At 39.0% G+C, this 23,476-nt stretch overlaps 1 long non-coding RNA gene across 5 annotated transcripts in view; it reads left to right on the top strand.

Annotated features, from left to right (window-relative positions):
* Positions 1-23,476, top strand: part of LOC137630434 (uncharacterized) — a 219,629-nt gene that overhangs the window by 167,374 nt on the left and 28,779 nt on the right. The window contains exon 1 of one of the 5 annotated variants that reach the window (XR_011041711.1): positions 16,702-16,814. The exons of the other annotated variants lie outside the window; for them this stretch is intronic. This is a non-coding gene — a long non-coding RNA (uncharacterized lncRNA). Of the gene's footprint in view, positions 1-16,701; positions 16,815-23,476 lie in introns of those variants that run through there. 5 annotated transcript variants of the gene reach the window in all.

Here is a 23,476-nt window from a genome sequence, read left to right as displayed (position 1 = left end):
TTGGAATTTATTGCAATGCTTTTCCATGTCTAAAGAAATCCGAGTTGTTGAAATTCGAAATAACTAGTCCTGAAATATTGTTTTACGAATTTTGTGGAAAAAAAACTTAAAGAATATGACATGGATATTGTGTTTTGAAATATTCTAGTCAAAGGAGTGACACTTCACTGGAATTTTACAAAAAAAAAAAAAAAAAAAAAAAAAAAAAAAAAAAAAAAAAAAACACGATGCAGGTTTCCTTCTGAATTTTAAATTAACTTGACTATAACTTAATTAGCAACAAAATTTATTTTTCAGCGGTTAAGTATGATTATCAGCTAGTCATTTGGGTAATGATATAAAGAACGTAGTTTATCTACATAAAATTAATAAACAATATATTCAACTTTGTGTTTCAGTATATACATACACATATATTTAAATGCACACATACATATATATACTGTGTATATATATATATATATATATATATATGTATATATATATATATATACATATATATATATATATATATATATATATATATATATATATATGTATATATATACTTATATATAGGCTATACTGTATGTACATATATATATATAAATATATATATATATATATATATATATATATATATATATATATATATATATATATATATATAAATGGATTATGTGTTGATAACTAAAATAATGTTTGGAAGATTGAAAGACGTGCACGTGTTTAGGGGTATGGCTAACGGTATGTCTGATCATTTTTTGGTGGAAGGAAAATTAGTTGTAGCAAAAGAGTGGGGGAATAGAGTAGGTGGATGCAAAAGGGAGCTAGTGAGGGTTGAAGAGCTAATAAAACCGGGGGTTAAAAGTAAATATCAAGAAAGGTTGAAAATAGCATATGACGAAGTGAAAGTTAAAGAAACTGGTAATTTAGAGGAGTGGAAGTTAATAAAAGAAAATTTTATTGGGATTGCAAGTGATGTGTGTGGTAAGAAGGTTGTCGGAGGCAGCATGAGAAAGGGCAGTGAATGGTGGAATGAAGGAGTGAAGGTAAAAGTGGAAGAGAAAAAGAGGGCTTTTGAAGAATGACTGCAGAGTAATAGTGTAGAGAAGTGTGAAAAATATAGAGGGAAAAATGTGGAAGTAAAGCGCAAGGTAAGTGAGGCAAAGAGGGCAGCTGACCTGAGGTGGGGTCAGGGATTGGGTCATCCATATGAAGAGAATAAGAAGAGATTTTGGAGAGAAGTGAAAAGAGTAAGGAAGGCTGGCTCAAGAATTGAAAAGACAGTGAAAGATGGAAATGGAAGGTTGATAAAAGGAGAGGAGGCAAGGAAAAGGTGGGCGGAATAATTTGAAAGTTTACTGAATGCTGAGGATAATAAGGAGGCAGATATAATTGTAGTTGCAGGTGTTGAGGTGCCAGTGATGGGAGATGAGAATGAGAGATAGATTACAAGAGAGGAAGTGAGGAGAGCACTAGATGAAACGAGAGTAGGAAAAGCATCTGGTATGGATAGTGTGAGAGCTGAGATGTTGAAGGAAGGGGATGTGACTGTACTTGAATGGTTGGTGAGATTATTTGATATGTGTTTTGTGTTGTCAATGGTACCAGTAGATTGGGTTTGTGCATGTATTGTACCACTATATAAGGGTAAGGGAAATGTGCATGAGTGTTGTAATTTAAGGGCTATTAGTTTGCTGGCTGTAGTTGGAAAAGTGTATGGTAGAGTCCTGATTAACAGGATTAAGGATAAAACAGAGAATGCAATCTTAGAAGTACAGGGTGGTTTTAGAAGAGGTAGGGGTTGTATGAATCAGATTTTTACAGAGGTAGATATGCGAGAAATATTTAGCAAAAGGTAAGGAGGTGTATGTTGCGTTTATGGATCTGGAGAAAGCATATGATAGAGTTGATAGGGAAGCAATGTGGAATGTAATGAGGTTATATGGAGTTGGTGGAAGGTTGTTGCAAGCAGTGAAAAGTTTCTACAAAGGTAGTAAAGCATGTGTTAGAATAGGAAATGAAGTGAGCGATTGGTTTCCGGTGAGAATGGGGCTAAGACAGGGATGTGTGATGTCGCCGTGGTTGTTTAACTTGTATGTTGATGGAGTGGTGAGAGAGGTGAATGCTCGAGTGCTTGGACGAGGATTGAAACTGGTAGACGAGAATGACGATGAATGGGAGGTAAATCAGTTGTTGTTTGCAGATGATACTGTACTGGTTGCAGACGCGGAAGAGAAGCTCGGCCGATTAGTGACAGAATTTGGACGGGTGTGTGAGAGAAGGAAGTTGAGAGTTAATGTGGGTAAGAGTAAGGTTATGAGATGTATGAGAGGGGAAGGTGGTGCAAGGTTGAATGTCATGTTGAATGGAGAGTTATTTGAGGAGGTGGATCAGTTCAAGTATTTGGAGTCTGTTGTTGCAGCAAATGGTGGAGTGGAAGCAGATGTACGTCAGAGAGTGAATGAAGGGTGCAAAGTGTTGGGGGCAGTTAAGGGAGTAGTAAAAAGTAGAGGGTTGGGCATGAATGTAACGAGAGTTCTATATGAGAAAGTGATCGTACCAACTGTGATGTATGGATCGGAGTTGTGGGGAATGAAAGTTACGGAGAGACAGAAATTTAATGTGTTTGAGATGAAGTGTCTAAGGAGTATGGCTGGTGTATCTCGAGTAGGTAGGATTAGGAACGAAGTGGTGAGGGTGAGAACGGGTGTATGAAATGAGTTAGCAGCTAGAGTGGATATGAATGTGTTGAGGTGGTTTGGCCATGTTGAGAGAATGGAAAATGGCTGTCTGCTAAAGAAGGTGATGAATGCAAGAGTTGATGGGAGAAGTACAAGAGGAAGGCCAAGGTTTGGGTGGATGGATGGAGTGAAGAAAGCTCTGGGTGATAGGAGGATAGATGTGAGAGAGGCATGAAAACGTGCTAGAAATAGGAATGAATGGTGAGCAATTGTGACGCAGTTCCGGTAGGCCCTGCTGCTTCCTCCGGTGCTTTAGATGACCGTGGAGGTAGCAGAAGTAGGGGATTCAGCGTTATGAGGCTTCATCTGTGGTGGATAACGGGGGAGGGGGTGCTGTGGCACCCTAGCAGTACCAGCCGATCTCGGTTGAGTCCCTTGTCAGGCTGGGGGGAACGTAGAGAGGAGAGGTCCCCTTTTTTGTTTCTTTTGTTTGATGTCGACTACCCCCCAAAATTGGGGGAAGTGCCTTGCTATATATATATATATATATATATATATATATATATATATATATATATATATATATATATATATGTGTGTATATTATATATATATATATATATATATTTATATATATATATATATACATATATATGTATATATATATATATATATATATATATATATATATATATATATATATATATATATGTGTGTGTGTGTGTGTGTGTGTGTGTGTGTACATATATGTGTATATATACACACACACATAAATACACCATTGCAGTTACGCGTTTGCTATGCCGTTATGTAGTTAGGTCTGATCAAAGTCACTGTATAAGCGCCCACAAAAAATCCATTTGTTAGCATTCGGTTTATGGGCCCCCAACACCCTGTGGCGCAAGTCATGGAGCCAGCAGCCTCATGCAATAGATGCTGGCCCAAGTCTGAATAGGTTATCAAGTGACACCACCTCCTCTAAAGGGGACACAGTTATTTATGGGGTCGCAGTGCTTACGACCTCGCTTTCTTCGTGGTTTCCCTTGAGTTTGCAGTCCACACTGTTGATGAGAGTGTCATCATTCAGAAATTACGTTTTATCCTAAATGTTCCTGTTGACTTGAAGAAATCCTAACTTGAGGTTGGTTATATAAATCGGCGAACTTATATTTTTATGGAATGATATCACTCTTTTATTTATATATTCTTATAGATATATTGCAAAGACTTAGATATCATCATATATGATCAATGAGTATTTTGGATTGCAATGGGGGAAAATATTTCAGAAATAGCTCATGTTTTGTCCTTGTTAGCGGATGAATTCTACAAGGAAGAATTAAAGAAAAGTAAGATGTACTAAGTTATGGAAATTTCTTTCACTTTTTTTGGGAGTTATGACTACTGGTTTAAGAGCCTCCTCCCGTAGAGAAGCTCCGGGCGATCTGGGTGTGTTTGCGTACTAATTCAGAGAGAGAGAGAGAGAGAGAGAGAGAGAGAGAGAGAGAGAGAGAGAGAGAGAGAGAGAGAGAGAGAGAGGGGAATATAGACGCGAACTTTACACAAAAGCCAACAATTTTTCCAAAAGAAATGACCAGCTTTCTAAATCAAAATGTGTCCTCCTCCTCCTCCTTCGACCCGGATGGAGAGGGTCTTTCCCTTGGTGTGGAAGACACATCTCTTTCAAATCTGGGTAAAGACCCGAGAGATAAAGAAGGAAAGAGAAGCCATCCAGAATAAATTGCCTGCATAGCTCATACCTAAATTGCTTTATTCTTTCCCCTTATGACAAAGAGCGCATAAACTACTGCCCTCGAAATTCTTGCCCAGAGTCCTTGCAGAGAGAGAGAGAGAGAGAGAGAGAGAGAGAGAGAGAGAGAGAGAGAGAGAGAGAGAGGGCTCTTAAAATTAGTTTTAACGCAACTGACGGAAATGGAGGGTTCAGTTGTTTGACATTAGACCTGATTATTTGTTTGAGCAAACCCACTGACAGACACGCACACATGCAAACACACACATTGAATGAGTGATAGAGTACCAACCAAGTTTGAGAACTTTATATGCCCCTTCTATTTGCATTTTGTATCCCGATAATTGCATATAAAATATAATATTAGAAGCAGTAGTACAAAAATCATAACATCAATATTGATAATGATAGACATGATTGGATTATTCTATACAGAATTTGTGTCTTCATAATCATGTTGAATAAGGTTTTATTCTATTAAGTGACTCACTTTAAAATACGAGTAACAGATTACTTCTTGCTCACATACCGAATGATTCGATATATGAAATCAATACAATACATACAGCATGTAACGTTGCAAATCCTGGTTCCCTCGTTCATTCATAAACAAAAAATAGTCACAGGGAAATTTGAATGATTTTATCTTAGCAAGCAAGGCATTTCCCTAAGAAAAGATGGATACGTATTAGTAAAATAATGATGGAAAAAAAGATCAGTCCAGAGAGACCCGGTGTGGTTTTATAAGTAAAGAAATCCAAAACTTGGTATCGCAGTGGTTATTAAATGCAGATTACATTATTCTTCAAAAACTACAGTCTGTTAATCAAGCTACTTCCCTTATTAGTGGTGATGTCAAACCTTCCAATCTGAGCAATGAAAATAAGATTAAATAGATATAGCTCTTAATGGTATATCTTAGATATGAATTATGATAATTCACACAATGAGAGAGAGAGAGAGAGAGAGAGAGAGAGAGAGAGAGAGAGAGAGAGAGAGAGAGAGAGAGAGAGAGAGAGGGGGGATCAGATATTTTTTTTTGTATTTTTCATATTTCTCAGTATGCATAAGCGAGTGTTTTGCATATGAGTATACAGATTTCAATACGAATTGTCTGTTTACAAGGAAAATGTTTAAATAAGCATAGCATAAAAGTACATTGCGAGTTATAATCACCCTCAGACGATCTGAAATGTTTGATGGAGCTTCTTGACGCAAAGACCCCGAGCTAAGCTATTATGATCTTGAAGGAAATTCAAGGAAAACATCGTTAATTAGAAGGAGTTTGGCGATAGCGTGAAGGGAGAGGGTGGCTTTGACTAATCTCTTGGAATATATAATGAGTTTATCATCCAACATCCTTGTTTCCGCTTAACTAAGTGGAATTTCTAAAAGGGTTAGCCACCTCCAGATCGTTCTGAGAATGATGTGGTATTGCACAGGTAGCGCAATTCATATTAATAAGTGCCTCCCTCTGTTTTAAGGATCCAATTGGATTACTCGTAAAGCTGCTCTGGTCATTAACTTTGCTTGGATACTGTCTTTTAATTTTGCATCATTCCTTTATGAAAACGGAAGGAGTTTCAAATTTCGAGCCAACTTTGAAAAATAACACATCAGACAAATTTGATTTGACGTTGCTTCGAAATAACATGCGATATAAGATATACATTTTAATCTACGATAGAAAATATAGTAATATATAAGGTCGAACCGAGTAGCACAAGTACAAACTACATTCGTGAATGTTCTCTTTATTATTTTCACCCCCAAGACAATTTGACGGTTCGACAAATCGGGTAGACAGGGAAGCAAGGTAAGTTCCATTCATCAAGAATCGATTGTACTCCTGCTGATATGAGCAATGAATAGCATATGTAGTAGTTACACGATTTAAGAATTGGGTACCATCTCCATTCTAAAACTACATGCTAGAAACCTAAAAGTAACCTCTTCTGGAAAAGCATTACACACACATACGAGAATATATATATATATATATATATATATATATATATATATATATATATATATATATATATATATATATATATATTTATATACGCATGTATGTACATAAAACAAAGAAAGCAGAAACCTCACCATTTTGGAACAAATTTATCAAGACTATCACCGGGTCCTGCCGATGAGAAAGATGGTTTCCCATAACCTTTGTGATCATAATAAATCAAATTCAAATATTTTATTCTACTTTCTTGAAAACCTGAAGCTTTCTAGGTGCACAAAAGCCATTTATTATATATATATATATATATATATATATATATATATATATATATATATATATATATATATATACAGAATATATATATATATATATATATATATATATATATATATATATATATATATATATATATATATATGTGTGTGTGTGTGTGTGTGTGTGTGTGTGTGTGTGTGTGTATAATTTACGTATGACTCACCAAAAGAGGTCACAGGTTTCATTCCCGAGGGAATCGTAACACTTTAGGTCCTTCGGTCTAGATATTATTTTGATTTTGCCGATCTAAGCACTGGAATATGAATTAAGTAGACTATGAGGGGCCGGAATGGAATGCAAAATGGCACGGGATTGCAACTGCATCAATGAATCATTTTCAGAGACCTGAAAGGCAAGCACACTGAGCTGCCCCAACAGTTAGAAACGACTTATGATGCAATTGTATATTTGTAAATGCATTAGCGATTATTTGTGGTGGCCGATGTGGTAACGTCCCTAACTGGTGCTCACCAGACTGGGGTTCAGGTCCCGCTTTGGTTGCTGCAACCTCACCATCCTTGTGAGCTAAGTATGGGGGGTTTTGGGTAGCCTATAGGTCTATCTGTTGAGTCATCATCAGCCATTGCCCTTCCTGGTCCTAGCTTGGATAGAGAGGGGGCTTGGACGCTGATCATATGTATATATGGTCAATCTCTAGGGCATTGTCTTGCTTGATAGGGCAATGTCACTGCCCTTTGCCTCTGCCATTCATGAGTGGCCTTTAAACCTTTAACTGTTTCTTGAGATAATAAAGTCTAATTTACAGTTATCATTTGATATGTAATTCTTATCCATTTTTTTTTTTTTTTTTTTTTTTTGACATTGTAACAGAAGAGGCTTTGTCAAATCCTTTTACCCATTTGGCCATTGTAACCGGGAAGGGTTTAGTCACTCATGTTATTATTTTCACCACTACAACAGGGAGGCTTTAGAAAAGCATGTTATCCCTTCTAATTTACATTTGCAGTTGAAGAGGCATATGCCAATCCTCTTATCCTTTCCTTCATTGCTTGAGCACCAACCGCCCGTTGAGATACTACCGCTAGAGAGTTATGGGGTCCTTTGACTGGCCAGACAGTACTACATAGGACCCTTCTCTCTGGTTACGGTTCTTTCCCTTTGCCTACACAGACACCGAATAATCTGGCCTATTCTTTACAGAATCTCCTCTGTCCTCATTCACCTGACAACACTAAGATTTCCAAACAATTCTTCTTCACCCAAGGGGTTAACTACTGTACTGTAATTGTTCAGTGGCCACTTTTCTCTTGGTAAGGGTAGAAGAGACTCTTCAGCTATGGTAAGCAGCTCTTCTAGGAGAAGAACACTCCAAAATCAAACCATTGTTCTCTAGTCTTAGGTAATGCCATAACCTCTGTACCATGGTCTTCCACTGTCTTGGGTTAGAGTTCTCTTGCTTGAGGGTACACTCGGCCACACTTCTATCTAGTTTCTCTTCCTCTTGTTTTGTTAAAGTTTTTATAGTTTTTATAGGAAATATTTATTCTAATGTTATTACTATACTTAAAATATTTTATTTTTCTTTATTTCCTTTCCTCACTGGGCTATCTTCCCTGTTGGGGCCCCTGGGCTTATAGCATCCTGCTTTTCCAATTAGGGTTGTAGCTTAGCATTTAATAATAATAATAATTATGATTATAATAACAATAACAGCAGGAGAGGCTTTATCCAAGCCTAATATCCTTTTTACCACTATAACAGGATAGGCTTTAACCAATCCGCTATTCCTTTTGGCAACTGCAACTCGAGATGTTTCAGCCACGCATTTTATTCCTTTCAATCCCCACGTCAAGAGATGTATTAGCCAATCGTGTTATACTTTCTACCATTGTAATTGTAGAGGCTTTTGCCAATCCTGTTCTCCTTCCTATAATTTTATACTACTGCTAAAGGAGAGGCCAATCTTGTTATTCTTTTTATCCTTGTAATAGGACAGGCATTATCCAATCCTGTTATCTTTTCCACTATTGCATCAAGAGAGGGTATAACCAATTATTTTATTCTTTTGGTTATTGTAACAGGATAGGGTTTAGCAAAATTAGTTACCCTTTATTCTACTCCAACATGAGAGGCTACTTATTATACTGTGAAAAAAAAAATCATTGAATTTTCATTGTATCCGTATAACTGCATAAAAACGTGAATTTAAATATTATTGAAATTTGAGGAGGACCCCTTAGGGAAGGTGTTGGAGAAGAAAGACAATACAAGACTACGTGTACTGTTTTGTATAAAACCTAAAAGAGAGAGAGAGAGAGAGAGAGAGAGAGAGAGAGAGAGAGAGAGAGAGAGAGAGAGAGAGAGAGAGAGAGAGAGAGGGGGGGGGCTATTTCCGAGAAACAAAATGAAACTACAACGAATACGATTTGCTTGTTAGGTAGCGAATTTACATAAACTTGAGTAAAAGGGAAGGCAAGAATTATCTAAGCAGAGAGGGGATGCTGGACAATTGTAGCAAACATCAGCAGCAATATGTTTTCCCTTTACTGTTCTGGGGTCTCATAAAAGAGGTTGTACTGTTTGGAAAGTGAAGTTTTATTTAAAGGACTTTCTAATTGGGGTTAATTTGGCCATTCAGACTATACTAATATAAACCTTTATATTCAAATATAGTTCACTTTGAAATTAAATACACATACGTATGTACATTTAACCCAATCAATCACACACACACAAAGACACAAAATGTGTTATAATTATGTATTCTCCAGACACATCTTGGGTATACAGAACAAAGTAAGCAGGTAATGATTCATATTTTAACGGGATTTTTCACGAAAGGCAAGATAAAAGACTTGATTGAAGTTAGAAGTTTCGTCTTATATGTGACATCGTTGGGCTCATTGTGATTCTGAGTCCGATAATGTCACCAAGAAAACGATAGTAGTAACTCTTTTCCTTGCGTGGCTATAATACGTATTTTATGCTAATCAAGTGTCGAAGATAGAGTCGAAACTAATATTTCACAATGCATAGTACAGGAAAAAAAACTCATCAAAAGTCATTTCGTATAAGCAGTTAAATTTCAAAAGGCGTTATTATAGAATCAGTGCAAATAAAAACTGTAAAAATGAATGGAATGGAAAAATTGTGTCTGGTTCCAGTTCCAGTTTCATCAAAATAGATACTCACCAGAACGTCAGCCTGGGTGCCCAGCAACCTCAGTGACCTCCCCGGTAAACAGCTTAAACTCACGGTCCCGGGGTTGGGATCGATCTGCTGTCATGCGAATGCTAGGTGAAAGCGTTACCACTGTACTAGCCAGGAGGCTAGAAATTAATTTTTTTCCTTTGGTTTTTATACATACTTTATGACTATGCAGAATTTGTGTAGACTAAAAAGTTATAAATAGTCCGCTATTCGGAATAATAATGGAAGGAAACCCACCAACTCACAAATGGGCAGCCATGTTGAATAGGGGAAGAATTTCCATAAAGGACGAAATGAAACTGATTAAAACGTTGGAGTATCACTCGAAAACTCTTTAAGGGTTACATAGAGGATATAGAGGTTTTTTAGGGTGAAATTAAGAGTTCCATTCTTTCATAAAGTGAGGGGAGAGGGCGAGAAGATTACGGGACGGGAAGATGAGTTAGAAATACACAATGTTAATTCCAAGAAAGAAGAAAATTTGATGAGAATATATTTCATTTTGTAAGGAAGAAGTTTAAGCGAAGATAGAAGTTTCTTTAAAAAAAAAAAATGTTCAGCTCAGGGAGATTGAGTAAAGTAATTTGGTTTTGTTTTCCATTCCATGTGTAAGTTGAAACTTTAACTCGTAATAAACAATAGTGTGAATGCAAAGCACCTTATATGAATAGAAATATATTATTATTATTATTATTATTATTATTATTATTATTATTATTATTATTATTATTATTATCGTTTACCATATTTGAAACATCTACCCAACCGATATTAGTTTCTCAATAAATATCCTCGATCATTAATTTTTCTTTTTCCTTCGATTCTTCTCACCCGTAATAGCTATATTTTATAATAATAATAATAATAATAATAATAATAATAATAATAATAATAATAATAATAATAATAATAATAATAATAATAAGGTTATTCATGATTATGTGCACCAATTTTGTTTTACGAAGCCCAACATCCAAAAGAATTAATTAAATTCTTAGCCTCTTCAAGATATTCTTAAAGCCCCTCTTAATGTTTATCTTACGGCATATATATGAATTTCGGGGCACACACTTCCTTCTGCTTCGCCTCTGAAGAAAACCAATTTAACACATGAAGAGGCAATTAAACCAGAAACCATCTTGCCAGGAGTGTTTGACGCTTTGTCATATCTTTTTTAAATAAACCCCTATAAGAGCAATGGAGGGATATTTTAGTCTTCCTTATGAGCATTGCAAGGGTGTATGGGAATTCATTTCCGACGTCGTATAGAATGATACGTTAGTGTCAATTTGGTGATGTAGTCTCATGTCTTATTTTGGATAACATATATTATACTTTCTGTAACAGGGCTCTTGGTCCATTTATTCGTAACCAACTTCCTTTGACTTCACTGACATATATTCCCGTTTAATTGGTTTCTTTTGAGTAAGTGTATTATGGGAAAGTTATTAGAAAACTTAGTAGTCTTTGAGCTTATTGCGTCAGTTTACTGCTATCACTATAGGGTTTCAGTATCGTGAAATCTTTACTTGGTTTTTATTTGATTTAGAGTTGTTTGACTGACAGCTTGAAATTCCGGCTTCATTTCAGCTGATTCATGCGTTCACAATTAAGTTCAATTCGTTCAAACGTTCGCTTAATTTCTAATAATTCAACACTTTCTACTGATGCATGTACCCTAGTACTCCCATATTTAAAAACCATCCGGTTCAGTTGTGTGCATATACTCGTTTACTGCCTTATGGGTCATAATTCTAGATTAGTGGGGCCTCTAACGACAGGTTTCATTTCGTCATTCCGAGACGCGCCGTTGCAAAGGCAAAGCCTCAACCTGAACCTGACGCTAAGAGGAGGGACGGTGTTGAAGGGAATAAGTTGCTTAATGATGACTATTGCGCTAACGCAACTTACGTAAACGTGAAATACATGGCTGTCATAGATCGCTTCGAAAAATCAGAACAGTGAAAAGCTAAGGGCATATAGAATACAAAAGGCTTTAAGTACTCTGATCGCGGTTTATTCTACGCCGATTATGCATCTTCATGAGAGAACCCATGGCTTGAAGTGTAAAACCGGCTCACGGCTAAATATCCCAGTGACTTTATTTGTTTACATAATTTTGATAATGGGTAAAATCAAAACATTATTTTTTCAAGATTAATCTTTGAGCCTTTTAAAAAGCAGAAAGAACGTAGCAGAATAAAAGAATATGTACATAAAAAGAAATATTGAATAAACAGTGATGCAAAATTTGATAGAAAATATAGAAATAAAAGCAAAATACAGGATGCTAATAAATAACAACCTTCGTGTAAAGGAAAAATTAAATAAAAGAAGCCCTAGGCAGTAAAAACACACTCAAAGAAGCTAAATGTGCTGTATTTGATAAGTAAGGATAACTAAAAAGGAAAAAAAATACTTTAAAGAATGTTTGAATTAATTAAGAAATTTCAAGAAAAAATGAGAGTAACTGAACTATGATAAATCATGACGGCAAATCTCTCTCTCTCTCTCTCTCTCTCTCTCTCTCTCTCTCTCTCTCTGTCTTGAATTAATGAAAGTGTTTACTTACAAATTTAATCACTGTATTTATTTTGTGCTTTTGTGTTACTGCTGTAATATACTCAAGCTGTACCAATATATTCGGGGTTCAGAATACACCGCGTTGGTGTATGGGAAAGAGAGAGAGAGAGAGAGAGAGAGAGAGAGAGAGAGAGAGAGAGAGAGAGAGAGAGATTCTGTCCGAGTAAAACTGTCATTTTGTGGAAATAACAACCAGAGAGAGAGAGAGAGAGAGAGAGAGAGAGAGAGAGAGAGAGAGAGAGAGAGAATAGACAAATATCTCCATCCAAATGAAACCGTAATTTCGTGGAAATTAGGACACACCCATCACCAGCTTCCCCCCCCCCCAACCGCACTCCCCCAAAACAAAAGACTGGCTGTTGAGATAAAATAGAAATAAAATATCACCAAGCTTCTGGTACCAGGAAGTTATATCAAAGGATACAAAATCTCGTCGGTATCCTTTCTTCTTTAGTGCGTAAAGAAACCAGGTTTTCTTTAGAATCCGAAACACTTTCTGAACTCTTTTATTATCTTATTTTCTTGTTTTCCTAACTTCTGGATATATATATATATATATATATATATATATATATATATATATATATATATATATATATATATATATATACATACAGTATATATATATATATATATATATATATATATATATGTATATATATATATATATATACATATATACATATATATATATATATATATATATATATATATATATATATATATATATATATATATATAAGAGAGAGAGAGAGAGAGAGAGAGAGAGAGAGAGAGAGAGAGAGAGAGAGAGAGAGAGAGAGATATGGGGGGGGGGGCAGTTTGGAATAAGTCAAATTTGGTGTAAGTCATGTATTGATGAGAAACAATTGTTTTTGTATAAAACATTTTGTTTAGCGTACAACGTGTTTCATATAACTTTTATACATTAAGATGAGCAAGCAAAGGTCAGTATTCCAGTGAATATTGCTTCTTTAACAACTAAGTACTTTGTTTGTTATCCAAGATTGGTAACAATTAACAAATATAGATCTGTTTTATCAACCAATTTACTGGCACCGAGAGTAAGAATTCGTTTTGCTTTAAATACACATTACTCTTTTAATTGTCTGACATGGAGACTTATGTTTGTTCACACTGTAGTAATTGTAAATCGTTAATCCGATATTTCATTGGAAATAACCCGTTGCCTTAATCGTTCGCTATTTTAACCCAATTCAATTACATATAGTATGTATTGACTTAGAGAAGGCTTATGATAGAGTTCCATGGCAGGAGATATGGAGATGTTTGAGAAAGAGGGGAACACCAGAGAAATATGTTAGACTGATTAAAGATATGTATGAAAGATCAGACACACAAATAAGAACAAGTGTTGGTTTTACCGAGACGTTTGAAGTGGGAGTTGGGTTACACCAGGGGTCGTCATTGAGCCCCTATTTGTTTAAAGTGGTAATGGATGTCATTACTGAAAGAGTGAGGGAGCAGTCACCATGGACCATGCTGTTTGCAGATTATATAGTTCCATGTGATCAAACCAGAGAAGGATTGGAGGGGAAGCTGGAGAGATGGAGAGAGGAATTGGAGAGCAGAGGGCTAAAGATCAGTAGAACAAAAACAGAGTATATGTGTTGCAACTCAGAGAATCAATTAAATTATATACATTTGCTGGGTGAAATAGTAAAGAGGACAGAAAAATTCAAGTACCCAGGGTCATATGTTGAGGAAACAGCAGAACTCCAAACGGAAGTGAACACTGGAATTCAAGCTGGATGGAATAATTGGAAAAGTGTGTCGGGAGTGTTGTGTGATCGAAGGATAAACTTAAAGTTAAAGGTACCATAAAACTGTAGTGAGACCTTCCATGACGTATGGTGCAGAGACCTGGCCCATGAAAAAGATCTTTGAAAAGAAAATGGATGTTGCAGGAGATGAGAATGCCAAGATAGATGGCTGGGATCACGAGTCTGGATAAGGTTAGGAATGACTTGGTAAGGGGAACACCAAAGGTTACAGAGGTGTCAAAGAAAATCCAAGAAAAGAGACTACACTGGTTTGGGCACGTAATGAGGAGAGACTAGGAGTATGTTGGGAGGAGGATGCTGGATGTTCCAGGTAGGAGGAGGAGGGGGAGACCAAAGAGGTGGATGGAGTGTGTAACAGCAGATATGGAGGAGAAAGATCTCACAATGGAGGACATCGGAGATGGAAGAACTTGGAAACGGCTCTCTAGAAATAGCGACCCTGCTTAGTGGGAAAAGCTTTAGTCAAAGAAGAAGAATTTTAACCCAATTCAAAAAGTTATTATTGAATCATTACTTTTACTTATGCAATTTACTTGCTCAAACTGTCATATTTTGCATACAAGTTACCTTATTGGTTATATATTATTATTATTATTATTATTATTATTATTATTATTATTATTATTATTATTATTATTATTATTATTATTATTACTTGCTAAGATACAACCTCAGTTAGAAAAGCAGGAAGGTATAAGCCCACGGGCTCCAACAGGGAAAATATTCCAGCGAGGAAAAGAAATAAAAGAAAATAAAATATCTTAAGTAGAGTAACATTAGAATAAGTATCTCCTATTTAAATTATAAAAGCTTCAACTAAACAAGAGGAAGAGAAAGAAGATAGAATGATGTGTTCGAGTATACCCCCAAGCAAGAGAACTCTAACCCAAGACAGTGGAAAACCATGGTACAGGGGGTATGGCACTACCCAAGACTAAAGAACAATGGTATGATTTTGAAGTGTCCTCATAGAAGAGCTGCTTACTAGAGCCAAAGAGTCTCTTCTACCCTTACCAAGAGGAAAGTGGCCACTGAACAATTACAGTGCATTGAGTGCAGTAACCCCTTGAGTGAAGAAGAGTTGTTTGGTAGGCTAATCTTATTTGTCAAGTGTATGAAGACAGAGGAGAATATGTAAAGAATAGGCCAGTCAAAAGACTCCATAATTCTCTAGCGGTAGTATCACAACGGTTGGCTGGTGCCCTGGCCAACCTACTGCTACCTATGTTTAATTTGTTTCACTGATATTTTTTAAAGGCATAGCATAGAGAGTATTATAGAAACGTATTTAGACAACATAGCCCATTGTATAGTTAGCCGACAGTAACTTGGTTATTTCCAGTGTGCGCTTTATTCTTGCCTCGGTGGAGCAGACGCTTGCAGATACAGAGTGGTCTTTAGTATCGAGCTATTTTTTTTCCTTAGTGTCAATGAAATTTGAACCAACATCACGGATGGCCATGTGGCTATGCCTGAATTAATATGCATATCCGCATTTTGTTGAAAGAGTAAAGTGTCATTACTCAATAGAATTAGTGCTGTTTACCTGGTCGTATCAGACATGGAAACCCTCTGCAATACAAAATCTTGTTTGTCGTATATATTCTTGGGCATTTAGAGCATCACACAGCATATTTCACGTAAACTGTCAAATCCATTTTACCTACAACCATTCCCCGTTGTTGAAGAGAAATAATGTGTTATATCAAATGGAATTGTCCTCCTCATTAAAAAATATGATCCAGACATTCAAAAAAGCATACATAATAGTAACCAGATGTTGAACATCGGGTGATTTAGGAATTGTATTTTTTTTTCTTGAGAATAGTATGAGTACCCGCAATTACTAATCACGGATATAAATTTCAAAGGTTTATATTGTATCATTTAGAGTTATAAGAGCTGGTTCTGCAAAGACAGGACCTGATAAAAAATAACTTGGTTACTTGGTAAACAGTATACAATGTTAACCTGATGCACAGTACAGTCCCGTTTCTCTAAATGATCCTTCGGCCAACGACATTTTAGGGTCTAGGTCCTGGCGGCTGGCAAAGTAGTTCATGAAGAAATAACCCTTCAAGCCATGTTGGAATCTTTTCTTCTATTTTAGCGAAACAAAACACTAAGAAAATCATAGGAATTTTAGGATAACAAAATCAGTCGGCCATGACCAGTGTTGCCAGTTATGGGGATTTGTCCCTAGATGTGGGGATTTTTGGGCATCCGATGTAAATATGCTGTACAAATTCCTATGAAGAAGAAACATAAAATGAGTAAACCTTTATATTGTTGCAATTAGTTTTCTTTGCACTTATATGAAGTAATTTCTATATTGGCAAAGCCTACATAATCAGAAGAAAATATATTTGGGGAAATGGGGATTTTTAGGGGAGAGTTTTTATCATGAATTTTGGGGATTTTTAGACCAACCCATCTGGCAACAGTGAGTGACTGGCCATGACTCGGTGAGTCAGTCGGTGAAGACTTGAGTATCCATTCTTTTTGTGTGTTGGTGACTTGTTTTTTTATTGGAGCACTCGATGTAGTTGCTTTAGGTGAGTTATGATAAGAAAAAGGGCATTTTAATTCAGTTCGTGAACAAATATTGTCTTTTAAGCACGATGTTCAGATAAACCATCAAGTTGACTCATAAATTAAAAACTACTATTACGCCATCGGTAAAATTATAGAACAACACGGAACGACATTTCCAAGTAGAAAAAAAAAACACTCCATGCTGTAAATAGTGTGATTTAAACGAATTTTACTTATTTCCACCGCAATAAACCGTTCTTCCCGTATCCCCCATTCTCGACTGACATAGGAGAGGACCTGTGACTTTGGGTGGGCGAAAACAGAAAAAAAAAACTTTTATTTAACACTCGAGAGATGTAAAAGGCCTCGAAACCTAACCAACCAACTTAACCTAACTTAACCTACTAGTTCCCAGATCACAGACCTAGCAGGGGCAACCCCCGAACCCCCTTCCCAGGTCACAGATCTAGCAGGGCCCAACCCGGACCCCCTTTCCCAGGTCACAGGCCTAGCTTAGGGGTGGGAGCCAAGACCCACAGACCCCTCAACCAGGTACAAATTCTTAAAGCAAATCACAAATAATTCCTATGAATGATACCGTGTCTTTTTTGGGTTTTATTATACTGTAGTTACGGAGGGAAAAAGCTTTTCTACAAAAAGGCAGATGTGTCTTATAGAAAAATATTAGATTTTTCAAAATGATGCTGATTTTCCCTGCAAATAAATAATTACCTTAGGAATAATAATCAATGGAGTAAGCTTGCGTAACTCAGTCAGTTTATAGGAGCTTGATGTTTTTCTTCATCTGCAAGCAAAGCGAGCGCACGGTGGAGGAAAAACCATTAGATTTCTGAAAAATCCTGTTCCTAGACAGTCCTATGAGTTTTCAGTTTATTTGCTTTTGAAATGGTCAAATTCAGTGAAAGCACATTATTCACTACAGGAAAAACTACTTTTTCTGCTCAAAATGTTGTTCCGTCAATGACTATAATTTTACCTTGTTTTAGTCTTGACAATCTATACAGTCTAGTTACAGTATGAAATGTGCTGGTCTTCCCTAAAAGCTAATTCAGAATTGCACTTGGGACACTTTGAATTTTGATGGATAACAAAATGAACTTTTAAGAAATTATTCATTACACTAGGAGTACTGTAATACTCACCGTGAAACTATGCTATAGCCGCCATATAGCCTTTATGGCAGCCATTACACTTTATATTGGGCTCCATAACTCTCAACCACAACGTAAGGCTACTACAAAGGAACTAGGGAGTGTTCCTAAGAAAAAGGGTCTGCAGAACTGCCTACGTCACACTGAAGCATACAATCATGCAAAAAAAAAAAATAGGTAAACTTAGTTATATAGTAGAGGAAGGTAGGAGAAAGAGCTACTTGCAAATAAATGAACAGGAGTATTTCCATTGGTAGATAAAAGTGGAATGATGTACAGTGTACAGTAAGTATAAAGTCGTTATTACGCAACATGCTATGCACAAGCACAAACTGGAGCAGATACATGTGGTTTTAAAATGTAAACAAAATGAAATTAATGTTTCAGAGGAAGATGATTGCCATATTTTGTGTGACTTTTGTGGATTTATTATATGTCCCAAAGAATAATGTATAGAGAAGAAAGGGTTTGTTTTAACACTACTTAACGATTCTCCAATAAATTTTCCTCACCTAAAACCCCCAGTTCCCATTGGGTAGTTCCCATTACCATAGGATATATTAGGGTATATCTTATAAACTATTTATTTGCGATGGAAATAAAGGTCATTCTCGAGGAAAACAGGAGTTTTTCCATATAAAGCCACATCCCTTTATTAATAAAGCTTTTTCTGTGATTTACTATAATAATACCCTTTTCCATGTTTAGGCTATGTATAATCTACCTATTGTTCCGTAAGTGAAATACAAACCTATGCTATTTGTTAGGGGTATTACTTTCGGCAAAGCTGAAAGGATGAGTCCTTAAAATTTTGCGAGGGTTAACTACCCATCCTGCTAGTTAGTGGGGTTATAGGGGGGTAGTTAGTTAGTGGGGGTATAGAGGGGTAGTTACCCCCTTTACTCACACACCTGTGACTGCTTCACTGTACTTTTGGCTGGGCGGGTAAGCGATGGTTACCTCTTTTGGACTGCCATTAATCTCTTTTTTGTTGCCAAACTAACAAACTTTTTGTTATTTACGGGGATAGACTTTTGGTGGAGCTGGAAGGCAGCCATTAGATTTAAAATGCAAGGTGGCAATCCTGTCTAACCACTTCAGTGGGTAGGCAGGCGGTGGCTGAGGGTTCCCCAGCCATCCATATATACTCTCACAGTGGTGAGCTATGTCACTTTTTGCTTTTGGCTGGTAGGGAGCGGACGTCTCCGTTCTCTCCCTTCAAAACTAAGCCATTTATCACTTGCTTTACGCTCATTCTTTTTCTTTACAGATGTGACTGCCTTTTTAACCTGATGCTCCATTACAGAGTAATGTGGCAGTTTCCAGATATCTTTTTTTGTCTGCGAGTTTATCAGAAAGAATCCACTGCCCTGACAACTCCTCTTAGGGGTAACCTCTCCCATCTGCGGTTTGGGTTTTTTCTTTTCCCTTGGAGGGGAGGAATTTTTATTTCTCAGTGTTTCTTCTTCAGCACTAATAGACGATATCGGGGTGCAAAGCCAGTGGCTGTAGCTGCGGCTGACGTCTTGGCTGTTTACAAGATCTGCCTTCTGCTGTTAGCCCTTCCTTCGACTCCTGCTGACGACGAGTCTTCTCGCCTACTGCCGATCTCATCGTCTCCCGACGATCTGCATTTTTTCTCTCTTTCTCTACAGGCAACGTTTTAGCCGACATATTATGTAACTTCCACTTGTTGATGATTCCAAATCTACGGACGATTGTCAACCCATGCCTTGGTCGCCAGATCGACGGGTTATTTTCTCAACAACCGCAGGAGCAAGACTCCTAATGAAATAAAAATTTATTCTGTTCAATGATTGCAGGGTCAAGACTCATCACATCGTTTTCCTGGACGGACAGGATGTCATTCGCGACAATCCAATGATAAGTTCAGAATTTATTCTTTTTAACGATCACAAGGGCGAGACTCATCACTCGTCTTCATGGTCGGTCAGGATGTTAGACTTCCGTCGGGGTGTCTTTTTGTTTGATGATCAAGGTTCGCCACAGAGGTGGCAATGATTACAAAATCATAGTTGTTCCGTAATGGGAATTCAAACCATGCTATTTATTAGGGGTTATACTTTCGGCGGAGCTGAAATGACGAGCCATTATAATTTTAGCAAGGGTTAACTACCCACACCGCTAGTTAGCGGGGGTAGGCCAGGGGGGGGGGGGGGGAGCTTGCTACCACTCCCGTTCACACACACCTGTGATTTGGTCACTTTACTATTGGCTCGGATCGAGAGCGGTTATTTCCTCTCTCCCTCCTCACCTATTTTGGACTGCCATTAATTTTTGTCTTTTAACTTACTTTTTCTGATACTTGTATATATATATAAACATTCATAATGTTTATGTCTACATATGTGTAAAGAAATGTGCTAAGTTTCCTTTTCAGTGTTTGTGGTGTGTGTGTGATACGACAATGACACTTGCGTAGTAGCAAGGCCAGCACAGTTCCACTTCGTGGGGAACAACCTCTCCCTCTCTGGTCCATCGGTCTTCCCGTCGGCATATATCCGTTAACTCGGCTGCTGCAGGGGAATCGTCATTGCCTGGACCCTCTTCATTCAACTATTGTCTTCGCCTTTTCCTCTTTTCCTACGGGAAACTTGGATTCTGAGCAAAGGGAATGTGGCCTTTCAAAGATTGAATACGGTCTCTCTCTTCTCGAGGTCGTTCACCTTTACTACAACAGCGTACTATTGGGGAAGCTCCTTTCCCATGCGCGGGTTAGGTTGCTTTTCCGATTGTTTGTCTCAATTATTTTTAGTGAAAGTCTAATTGTATTTTAACTTTTCAGCCTTCTCCGTGGGGAACACTTCCCTTCGGAGGGTCAGTGGTTGTCACTATTAGTGAATATTCTTAGCTGATTTGAATAATTGTAATTCTGTATTTATTACAGTTACTCCGCTCCCCCCTTCTCCCGTGGATGTCGACTGGGGAAGGAAGGGCGCAATACTTTATTCTTATTTTATGTTGTTCCCTTAGGGTTCCTCTTCGGAGTTCCTCCCTAAGGAATTTCTGTTAAATTATTATGTAATTTTATTTTCTCAGTTAACTATGCAGTTTTTCTTTGTTCGACTAAGAGTGCCAACTAAGCAGAGCTGTTCTGTTCATGCGTGGGGAATCTGCTGTCACTGCCGTCCCTCAGAGGACGTCGTCATGGGCTTCATCCCTTCTCTTAGAAGTACTCCCGTGACAACGTAGCCAGCACTAAAGATCATCTTGGAATGCTAAAGGAGGTTCTCCTCCAGGGGTTGGACATAGAGACTCCTCTTCGGAGCATCGCTACTGCTAAGGTCAACTTGCTGATCCACCAGCCCTCAAGGGGCATCATCATGGGCGTCTTCTAGTCTCTTCTACGAAGTGTTCACCTCTCTTGTTTGCGAGAGAGTCCACTCATAGAGACTTCTCTTCGGAGGATCACTACTGTTGTAGGTCAGCTTGCTGATCCACCGGCCCTCATGGGCGTCATCACGGGTGTCTTCAAGTCTCTTCTACGAAGTATTCACTTCTCTCGTTCGCGGGAGAGGCCTCTCATAGAGACACCTCTTCGGAGGATCAACCAGACCTTCCAGCGCAGCCTGATCGTCCTGCCAGCTGACCTACCGATCTATCAGCGCAACCTTGTGCTGCAACATAGTCCTTTGGACTTTGGTCCTGGACTCTAACACGGACCTTTTACGGTCCCCGTTGGTGGATGCTCGCCCTTCCAAAGGGCACATCCCAGTTCCTGATCATCCTGCCAGCTGACCTACCGATCTACCAGCGCAACCTTGCGCTGCAGCAAAGTCCTTTGGACTTCGGTCCTGGACTCTACCACAGACCTGCTTACGGTCCCCATCGGTGGATGCTTGCCCTTTTTTTTTTGAAGGGCGCATCCCAGTTCCTGATCATCCTGCCCCTGGTCATCCTACCAGCTGACCCGCCAACCTACTAGCACTGCCTTCACGCGCTCTCGCCAACATTCTTACGGGTGTGAGTGCCGACGATCTTCCGCGCGCGGGTACCGATGGTCTCCCGTGCATGCTTGCCGACATTCCTACGCGCACGAGCGCCGTCGATCTTCCGCGCTCTGGTACCGATGGTCTCCCGCGCGCGCTTGCCGACATTCTTACGCGCACGAGTGCCGACGATCTTCTGCGCGTGGGTACCGATGGTCTCCCGCATGCGCACCAATAGTCTTGCACGTGCGCCAATAATCTTGCGCGCGCGTGTCAACAGTCTTGTACGCGCATGCGCGCCGACAATCTTCCACGTGCGGGCGGCGATGGTCTCCCGCGCGCGCCGAAGATTTTCCTCGTGCGAGCACCAATGCTCTTGTGTGCGTGCGCCAACAGTCTTCTGCCTCGCACATGCCAACGATCTTCCGCGCGTGGGCACCGATGGTCTCTCGCTCACGTGCTGATGATTTTCTGCACGCTAGCGCCAATGCTCTTGCGCGTGCACCGGTGATCTTCTGCGTGCAAGCGCCAATGCTCTTGCGTGCGCGCCAATAGTCTTGCACGCGTGCTCGGAAACAGTTACGCGTGTGTGGGCCGACTTTCTTCCGCGCGGGCGCCTAGGGTCTCCTGCGCGTGCACCAACAATATTGCGCACGTGCGCGCTGACTTTCTTCTGCTCACAGGCGCCGATGGTATCCTGCACGTGCGCCATCAGTCTACCGCGCACACGCACCAACGGCCTTACGCGCGGGCGCGTGCGACAGCCTTCCCGCATGCGTGCTCTAATAATCTTGAGTGCGCGCACGCAGCCTTCTGCACGCGCCGAAGGTCTTCCACGTGTGGACGCCGATGGTCTTCCGCACGCGCGCACCAACAGTCTCCACGTAGTACTCTCACGCACGCGCCAATGCTCCCACTCTTGCGCAACCAGTCACACGCTTCGGGGCATTTTAGGGTGAATGCACAAAACTACATAGTGCCTTACTGCATGCCAGCGCTCTTCCTCACTTTCCTGCACCCTCCTGCGCAGTCACGGTCCCGGATCCATGCACCAGCTCTAGCCAAAGAGTCAAGGCTCGCAGATCCAATGCACCAGCTCTTGCCTAAGAACCAGCGCTTGCCTGCTCTCCAGGCAGATATTAAGCACCAGCATCATCCTGTGTGCCATCACTCTAGACTCACCTACACACTCGCGCAATTATCAGTAAAAAGGAATAAAACTTTTTGGACAGGTCACCATTGCCCCATTCCTCCCCGCAGACACATAGACATTGCCACTGGGAAAAGAGGAATAAGGCTCCACAGAAGATTCAAGATCCCGAAGAATCCATCCTACAAGGGAATCGAAATGGGGAATCCTTGGTCCCTGTCTCTTCTGAAGTTTCTTTTTTCCTTGACAGACCAGCGTCAGCAAACAGGAAAGCATCAATAGACTGATCTCTTAGATCACTGTTTGCTGATGGCTAGTTCACAGTTTACTGATCGCTAGGTCGCCGATCGCCAATTGCTAGCCCAATGCTGATCTTTGACCTCTAGTCCCTCCAATGACTAACGATCACC

Source organism: Palaemon carinicauda, chromosome 38 (assembly GCF_036898095.1).
Source record: "Palaemon carinicauda isolate YSFRI2023 chromosome 38, ASM3689809v2, whole genome shotgun sequence".
NCBI lineage: Eukaryota > Metazoa > Arthropoda > Malacostraca > Decapoda > Palaemonidae > Palaemon > Palaemon carinicauda.
This window is presented reverse-complemented; position numbering and strand designations above follow the sequence as displayed.